This window comes from Arachis hypogaea, chromosome 18 (genome assembly GCF_003086295.3).
Source record: "Arachis hypogaea cultivar Tifrunner chromosome 18, arahy.Tifrunner.gnm2.J5K5, whole genome shotgun sequence".
In the NCBI taxonomy this organism is placed as follows: domain Eukaryota; kingdom Viridiplantae; phylum Streptophyta; class Magnoliopsida; order Fabales; family Fabaceae; genus Arachis; species Arachis hypogaea.
Window position 1 is genome coordinate 44,870,040 of NC_092053.1, and position 9,836 is coordinate 44,879,875.

The 9,836-nt window shown below is 41.6% G+C and overlaps 1 non-coding gene across 1 annotated transcript; it reads left to right on the plus strand.

Annotated features, from left to right (window-relative positions):
- Positions 1–1,080: 1,080 nt before the first annotated feature.
- LOC112773970 (small nucleolar RNA R71) lies at positions 1,081–1,188 on the plus strand. Its single transcript, XR_003188487.1, has one exon. It is a non-coding gene; the product is annotated as a small nucleolar RNA R71 (small nucleolar RNA).
- The last annotated feature ends 8,648 nt before the right edge of the window (positions 1,189–9,836 follow it).

The window sequence follows — 9,836 nt, forward strand, 5'->3', positions numbered from 1 at the left end:
ATCACTTAGTTCATTGGTGAACAAGGGATGTTCATCTTCCCAAGTCTCAATGCCAAATAATTTGGCATTCAGCTTCATGATTGCACCAAGGTACTTGGTGACTTGCTCCTCAGTGACATTCTCATTCTCTTCAGAAGAGGAATACTCATCAGAGCTCATGAATGGCATAAGGAGGTTTTATGGAATCTCTATGGTCTCTAGATGAGTCTCAGATTCCTTTGGTTCCTCAAAGGGAAGCTCCTTATTGATCACTGGACGTCCCAGGAGGTCTTCCTCACTGGGATTCACGTCCTCTCCTTCCTTTACAGGTTTGGCCATGGCGATCAATTCAATGGCCTTGCACTCTCCTTTTGGATTTTCTTCTGTATTACTTGGGAGAGTACTAGGAGGAATTTCAGTGATCCTTTTACTCAGCTGGCCCACTTGTGCGTCCAAATTTCTAATGGAGGATCTTGTTTCATTCATGAAACTCACAGTGGCCTTAGATAGATCAGAGACTAAGTTTGCTAGATTAGAAGTATTTTGTTCAGAGTTCTCTGTCAGTTGCTGAGTGAATGATGGAAAAGGTTTACTATTATTAAACTTGTATCTTCCACCATTATTAAAGCCTTGTTGAGACTTTTGTTGATCCTTCCATGAGAGATTTAGATGATTTCTCCATGATGGATTATAGGTGTTTCCATAAGGTCCACCTAAGTAATTCACCTCTGCTATTGCAGGGTTCTCAGGATCATAAGCTTCTTCTTCAGAAGATGCCTCTTGAGTACTGTTGGATGCAGCTTGCATTCCATTCAAACTCTGAGAAATCATATTGACTTGCTGAGTCAATATTTTGTTCTGAGCCATTATGGCATTCAGAGTACCAATTTCAAGAACTCCCTTCTTCATAAGTGTCCCATTATTCACAGGATTCCTCTCAGAAGTGTACATGAACTGGTTATTAGCAACCATGTCAATGAGTTCTTGAGCTTCTGCAGGCGTTTTCTTTAGGTGAATGGATCCACCTGCAGAAGTATCCAATGACATCTTTGATAGCTCAGATAAACCATCATAGAATATATCCAGGATGGTCCATTCTGAAAGCATGTCAGAAGGACACTTTTTGGTCAGCTGCTTGTATCTTTCCCAAGCTTCATAGAGGGATTCACCTTCTTTCTGTCTAAAGGTTTGAACATCCACTCTAAGCTTGCTCAGCTTTTGAGGAGGAAAGAACTTGGCTAAGAAAGTCGTGACCAGCTTATCCCAAGAGTTCAGGCTGTCTTTGGGTTGAGAGTCCAACCACACTCTAGCTCTGTCTCTTACAGTAAAAGGGAAAAGCATGAGCCTGTAGACTTCAGGATCTACTCCATTAGTCTTAACAGTATCACAGATCTACAAGAATTCAGTTAAGAACTGAAAAGGATCTTCAGATGGAAGTCCATGAAACTTGCAGTTCTGCTGCATCAGAGAAACTAGCTGAGGTTTCCGCTCAAAGTTGTTTGCTCCAATGGCAGGAATGGAGATGCTTCTTCCATGTAAATTGGAATTAGGTGCAGTAAAATCACCAAGCATTCTCCTTGCATTATTATTATTTTCGGCTGCCATCTCCTCTTCCTGTTCGAAAATTTCTGAAAGGTTCTCTCTGTATTGTTGTAATTTAGCTTCTCTTAGTTTTCTCTTCAGAGTCCTTTCAGGTTCTGGATTTGCTTCAACAAGAATGCTCTTATTCTTGCTCCTGCTCATATGACAAAGAAGAGGGCACAGAAATAATAATAATAATAATAATAATAATAATAATAATAATAATAATAATAATAATAATAATAATAATAATAATAATAATAATAATAATAATAATAATAATAATAATAATAATAATAATAATAATAATAATAATAGGGATCCTTTATACCACAGTATAGAAGTCCCTGTGTGAGTGGAAGAAAGGAAGGGGACAAAGAATGTAATGAAAGGAAAGAAACACAAGGGTGAGGAGAGCAAAGATGTGAGGTGAGGAGATGTTAGTAGATGAATAAATAAATAGAATAAGATGAGAGAGGGAAAATTTCGAAAATAATTTTTGAAAAAGAGTTAGTGATTTTCGAAAATAGTTTTTGAAAAAGGTTAGTAATTTTCGAAAATAAAAAAATCAAAAATTAAAATAATTAGTTAATTAAAAAGAATTTTTGAAAAAGAGGGAAGATATTTTCGAAAATTAGAGAGAGAGAGAGAGTTAGTTAGGTAGTTTTGAAAAAGATAAGAAACAAACAAAAATTTAGTTAGTTAGATAAAACAAATTTGAAAATCAATTTTGAAAAGATAAGGAGATAAGAAGTTAGAAAAGATATTTTAAAATCAAATTTTGAAAAAGATAAGATAAGAAGATATTTTTGAAAAGATATGATTGAAATTAGTTTTGGAAAAGATTTGATTTTAAAAATCACAATTAATGACTTGATTCACAAGAAATCACAAGATATGATTTTAGAACTCAAAGTTTGAATCTTTCTTAACAAGTAAGTAACAAACTTGAAATTTTTGAATCAAAACATTAATTGATGATGTTATTTTTGAAAATTATGATATAAAATTAAGAAAAAGATTTTTGAAAAATATTTTTATAATTTTCGAAAATAACTAAGAAAAATGAAAAAGATTTGATTTTTGAAAAAAGATTTTGAAAAAGATAAGATTTTTAAATTGAAAATTTGATTTGACTTATAAAAACAACTAGATTTTAAAAATTTTTGAAAAAGTCAAATCTAATTTTCAAAATTTTAAGAGAGAAAAAGGGGAAGATATTTTTTTGATTTTTGAATTTTTAATGATGAGAGAGAAAAACATGAAAAAGACTCAATGCATGAAAATTTTGGATCAAAGTATGTGATGAATGCAAGAACACTATGAATGTCAAGATGAATACCAAGAACACTTTGAATGTCAAGATGAACATCAAGAACATGTTTTTGAAAAATTTTTAATGCAAAGAAAGCATGCAAGACACCTGTTCATACCCTGGGTCGAGCTACCCGACCTGGGATGACTGGCAACAAAGCGACGGACCTCTTCAGGTCAGGCTACCCGACCTCTTCTCAAGGAGGTCGGCCAAATCAACAGGAGAGCCCAATAAAGGGCCCAAATAGAGGAACACGACCCAAATCCAAAGGCTGTCCAAGCCTATAGAGATAAGGGCTGTTCCCTTGAAGATAAGCTGACCTCACCATCAAAGATAAAGATAAGATAAGATAACTAACTTATCTTATCTAGAAAGGTCACTCTACAACCACTATAAATACACTGGAGCACCCAGGTATAACTCATACTCTGATTCTACAAAAAACCTGCTCAATACCCTTGCTAACTTAAGCACCGGAGTCTCTTGCAGGTACCCCCACCCTCCGGTGGCAAAGGATCAGCAGCACAACCAGTCCAACAAGTCGGACGCACCAGCTCTGGTCGCCATTCACCAACCGGACACCTCGGTTCCGACCAGCACAGAAGATCTCGACCGAGATCGACCTACAAATTCAGGTAACCCTCGGAACATTGGCGCCGTTGCTGGGGACCTGGAAGTCATCCCATCACCATGGCGGACAACCATGACAACGATCACGATTCAGGTTTGGAGGATCGAACACCGCACAAAAGCACAAATGTCACGCTACAAGACACTCCGGAGACCAACCAAGACAAAGACTCACCAAATTCAGGGGCCATAGAAGCACTCCAAGATCGCCTAAAACAACTGGAAAAAGAAACCCACCAACAACGGGAAATCAGAAGAGATCTACAAAGAGAGATGCGGCGACGTCGGGAGTTGGAAGAAAAACTGCAGCAATTGGAAGCCGATCTCAAATCAAAAGCCCCTCGCGCTAATCTCGAGGAGAATTCACACAAAGAGCAAGACCCCTTCACTAGGGAAATCATGAAAACCAAAATTCCAAAGGACTTCAAACTCCCGGATATGGCTCTATATGACGGCACCATGGATCCCAACCACCATCTCAGTAACTTCAGAAGCAGAATGTACCTCACTGACGCCCCAGATGCTGTTCGCTGTAAAGCCTTCCCAACAACTCTCACAAAGACAGCTATTCGGTGGTTCGACAACTTATGCCCAAAATCCATCTCAAGTTTCGACGACTTAGCTAAGAAATTCCTAGCCAGATTTTCCATTCAAAAGGATAAAGCTAAACACGCCCCCAGTTTATTAGGAGTCAAACAAGGAGATCGGGAGAGCCTTCGCAACTACATGGAAAGATTCAACAAAACATGCATGGACATACAAAGTTTACCTACGGAGGCCGCAATCATGGGACTCATCAACGACCTACGAGAGGGACCTTTCAGCCAATCTATATCAAAAAAGTACCCGACTACCCTCGACGAAGTACAGGAGCGAGCAGAAAAATACATCAATATGGAAGAAAACACTCGGTTAGGAGAATCCTCGAAATCGGGAGCTTCCTACCGTGACAGAGACAAGGAATCCAAAAGAAAAGACGACAGACAAGGGGAGAAAATTAAGAAGTACCATAACTATACTCCTCTTAGGGCATCCTTGGTCGAAATATACAAAGAAGTCTGCCATACGGAAAAAATTCCCCTAGCACGGCCACTCAAAGGCAAGAAGGGAGGAGAAAACCGAAAGGAGTATTGTGAATATCATCGGATCCGGGGACACTCCACTAACGAATGCTTCGACTTGAAAAACATCATAGAAAAATTGGTGAAGGAAGGAAAACTAGATCGATTCCTGGCCACCCGAGATGACGAGCAAAGAAAGAGACGAAGGGATGATGACATTGAACGAGCGGAACGATCACCTCGGACCCCAGAAAGACATGTCCACATGATACATGGTGGCTTTGCAGCAGGAGGGATCTCCAAATCCTCTCGTAAGAGATACCTCAAAGAAGTATACCATGTCGAAGGAAAGGAAGGAACACTCAACATCCCAACGATAACATTCACTAAAGAGGCACAACCGGCATCATTACAGGACACGACGATCCCATGGTTATCACTATCATAATGGCAAACGCCAACCTACATCAGACGCTAATAGATCAAGGGAGTTCTGCCGACATCTTATTCAAAACAGCCTTTGATAAACTCGGCTTAGAAGAAAAAGAACTTAAAGCATATCCAAACAGTTTGTTCGGGCTAGGAGACACTCCGGTTCGACCACTAGGATACATACCACTGCATACAACCTTTGGAAAGGGAGACCAATCCAGGACCCTCAAAATAGACTACATTGTAGTCAACGTAAACTCAGCCTACAACGCTCTCATAGGCCGGACCACGCTCAACCAACTCGGTGCAATAGTCTCGACCCCACACCTATGCATGAAATTCCCAACTCCAAAAGGGATAGCCACGATAAAAGCAGACCAGAGGATGGCGCGTCACTGTTACAATGAGAGCCTCAACCTCAAGGGCAAAGGAGAAGAGTTCCACACAATCAAGCTGGGCGGAGTTTAACGACGAGAGGAGTTTCGCCCCCAACCAGAGGGCGAGATAGAAAAAATTCAGATCGGGGACACCTCGGAAAAAACAACTAATATCGGCACAATCCTCAAAGGAAATTTAAAAGAACTGCTAATACAATTCTTGCGAGATAATGCCGACCTGTTTGCATGGAAAGCCGCAGACATGCCCGGCATAGACCCTAAACTAATGTGTCACAAGTTGGCAGTTTATCCAGGATCTTGACCGGTCCAGCAGAGACGAAGAAAACTCGGGCCAGAGCGATCCAAAGCTGTGGAAGAGCAAGTGCAGGCACTGCTGGAAGCCGGATTTATAAGAGAAGTCAAATACCCACTATGGCTAGCCAACGTCGTTTTGGTGAAAAAATCAAATGGGAAGTGGCGAATGTGCACCGATTACACAGATCTCAACAAAGCTTGCCCAAAAGATCCATACCCACTCCCGAGTATTGACGCCCTGGTAGATGCCTCCTCTGGATATAAATATCTCTCGTTTATGGATGCGTATTCAGGATACAACCAAATCCCCATGTACCCACCGGATCAGGAAAAGACCTCATTTTTAACGCCAAAGGCGAACTACTGCTACATCGTAATGCCTTTCGGCCTTAAAAACGCAGGAGCCACTTATCAAAGGTTGATGAATCAAGTCTTCTCGGATCACATCGGGAAAATCATGGAAGTTTATGTGGACGACATGCTAATTAAAACAAAAAGCGAACAAACACTGTTGACCGACCTAGCCCAGGTGTTCGACACCATCAGGAAGCATGATATGTGACTCAATCCAGCAAAATGCACCTTTGCGGTAGAAGCAGGCAAATTCTTAGGCTTCATGCTCACACAAAGAGGAATTGAAGCAAATCCAGATAAATGCCAGGCCATACTCAACATGAAAAGCCCAACCTGCGTAAAAGAAGTACAGCAACTCAACGGGAGGTTGGCCGCCCTATCCCGATTCTTAGCAGGAGCCGCAATAAGATCTCTCCCCTTCTATGCTACTTTAAGAAAGGGAAAACAGTTCGAGTGGATGACAGAATGCGAACAAGCGTTCCAAGACTTTAAAAAGTTCTTAGGACAACCACCTATCCTATCCCGACCTCAAGAAGGAAAACCACTCATACTATATCTTGCAGTAGGAGACAAGGCAGTAGCGTCAGCACTGGTCCGAGAAAGTGAAAACGGGCAACAACCTGTCTACTTCATTAGCAAAGCACTGCAGGGATCCGAGCTGAACTATCAGAAAATAGAAAAATTTGCTTACACTCTCGTTTTAACATCTCGGCGACTCCGCCCCTACTTCTAGGCCCACACCATTAAAGTTCGAACTAATCAGCCCTTAAAGGGAATACTACAGAAAATAGATTTAACAGGCAGAATTCTACAATGGGCAGTCGAGCCGTCAGAATTTGACCTCCAATATGAAGCTCGGACCACCATCAAATCACAATACCTGGCCGATTTTATCGCCGAATTCACAGATGCCCTAGAAGCCCCCATAGAGTGGAATCTGTATGTGGATGGTTCTTCAAATAAAATGGGAAGTGGTGCAGGAGTTATAATAGAAAGCAACCAGGGAACCCAAGTTGAGCTCTCCCTCAAGTTCGGATTCTCGGCTTCAAATAACCAGGTGGAATACGAAGCATTGCTAGCTGGTCTAAAACTGGCTGAAGAGGTGGGAGCTCGAAAACTTAACATTTATAGTGATTCGCAAGTGGTCACATCACAGATAGCAGGAAGCTACCAAGCTAAAGATCCCACCATGAAAAGATATCTGGATAAAACCAAGCAACAGCTCGAACAAATCGGGGAATACAAGATCTGCCACATACCCCGTGAGCAAAATGCTCGAGCTGACGCACTCTCAAAACTGGCCAGCACCAAACCAGGGGGCTATAATAGAAGCCTCATCCAGGAAATGCTACAGAACCCATCAATCTCGGAAACAAAAAAAGTCCTAACCATAACAGGCCAGGACCAAGGATGGATGATCCCCATAATTAACTACCTCAAAACAGGAACGCTCCCCGCAGAAGAAAAGGAAGCGAAGAAGCTAAAAAGGGAGGCACAGTACTACACCGTCATAAACAACATCCTGTACAAAAGAGGGATCTCGGTACCATTACTAAAGTGCGTGCCGACCTCCCACACCAGGAAAGTGTTGGAAGAGGTACACAGCGGCATTTGCGGCAATCATCTCGGAGCACGGGCTCTTGCCAAAAAGATACTCTGGGCAGGGTTTTACTGGCTAACTTTACAGAAAGAATCTACAGAATTCGTAAAGACATGTCCACCATGTCAGAAACATGCCAATTTCCACATCGCCCCGCCAGAAGAACTCATCAGTGTGACTGTGCCTTGGCCTTTTGCGAAATGGGGACTCGACCTTCTCGGCCCCTTTCCCCAGGGATCAGGGCAAGTTAAATTCCTCATAGTAGGGATAGATTACTTTACAAAGTGGATCGAAGCAGAACCATTAGCCAATGCCACTACCCAAAGAAGCCGAAAATTCTTATACAGAAACATTGTCACAAGATTTGGGGTTCCGTACTCAATAACCACAGACAATGGCTCCCAATTCACAGATGCGGGCTTCAGAAAATTAGTAGCCGACTTGAATATAAAGCACCAGTACACCTCTGTCGAACACCCCCAAGCTAACGGATAGGCCGAAGCCGCCAACAAAGTCATATTGACAGGGTTAAAACGGAGATTGCAGGATGCGAAGGGAGCCTGGGCAGAGGAGCTCCCACAACTCCTATGGGCATATCGAACGACGCCACATTCCACCACAAAGGAATCCCCATTCCGGCTAACATACGGAACGGAGGCAATGATTCCAGTAGAAATTGAGGAAGGATCACATAGGGCAGTCCATTATAACGAGGGAGCAAACTCCCAACTCCAGAGGGAAGAACTCGACCTACTACCTGAGGTTCAGGAAAGAGCTCGGATCAGAGAAGAAGCGCTAAAACGCCGAATGGCTTCTAGATATAACCAAAGGGTAGTACCAAGAAGTTTCGCTCAAAATGACCTCATCTTAATCCGAAACGACATCGGAACAACTCGACCTGGAGAGGGAAAGCTGGCAGCCAATTGGAAAGGACCATACCGAGTCATAGAAGTACTCGGGAAAGGCTACTACAGAGTGTCCGAACTCAACAGACGGGAGCTTCCAAGGTCATGGCACGCCTGCAACCTAAGAAGGTACTACAGTTAGAAAAGGTAAAAGATCTCACCAGTGGATGCGCTCTTTTTCCTGAAAAGGTTTTTTTTAATGAGGCACCAGGTTGAGACATAGATCATACCCAACTTAAGAGGATGAGAAAATTCCCATATGTATATATTTGCATTTTCTTTGAATAAAATTTATCTAGGTATTCTACAAAGATTTCAAGACGCATTAATCTGAAGTATTCATCGTCCGATTATAAAGCTACAGGTCGGCAGAAAGTAAAAAACAATTTCACTGCACGACCACGATAAAGATGAGTCGTCCGATAAAGGTGAAAACGCGATTCACCCAAAGGACGAGCTAGAGATGCCAACCACTTTCTACAAATCGGCAAAGATGAACACAAAATAATGTAAGAAGTTATAGAAAGCAATCTAAAAAAGAACCTGACGAGGTCTTACGGATAGCTAATAAAATAACTTAAAGACTGGCCGGCGTTCAGAAGTCGGACCAAGTCAACCCAAGTTACAAGTAAACCCTGGAAAGAGGTCTGGCCAACCCTATTAAAGAGGATTACTTTAACTTAGAAGGGCTCGACCTAGCAAAGTCAGCCCAAGACGAAAAGGTTATAAAAGTAATCCCTGAAAGAGACCCGACAGAGGTCCAAAAAAGAGGATTACAGAAATAACCTAGGAAGAGATTGACCTAACGAAGTTGACCTCCTACAAAAGACAAGTTATAAAAGTAATCCCTGAAAGAGATCTAACAAAGTTCCAAGAAAGAGGATTACGAAATAACTTAGAAGAGATCGACCTAACGAAGTCGACCTCCTACAAAAACAAGTTATAAAAGTAATCCCTGAAAGAGACCTAACAAAGGTCCAAGAAAGAGGATTATGAAATAACTTAGAAGAGATCGACCTAACGAAGTTGACCTCCTACAAAAACAAGTTATAAAAGTAATCCCTGAAAGAGACCTAACAAAGGTCCAAGAAAGAGGATTACGAAATAACTTAGAAGAGATCGACCTAACGAAGTCGACCTCCTACAAAAACAAGTTATAAAAGTAATCCCTGAAAGAGACCTAACAAAGGTCCAAGAAAGAGGATTACGAAATAACTTAGAAGAGATCGACCTAACGAAGTCGACCTCCTACAAAAACAAGTTATAAAAGTAATCCCTGAAAGAGAC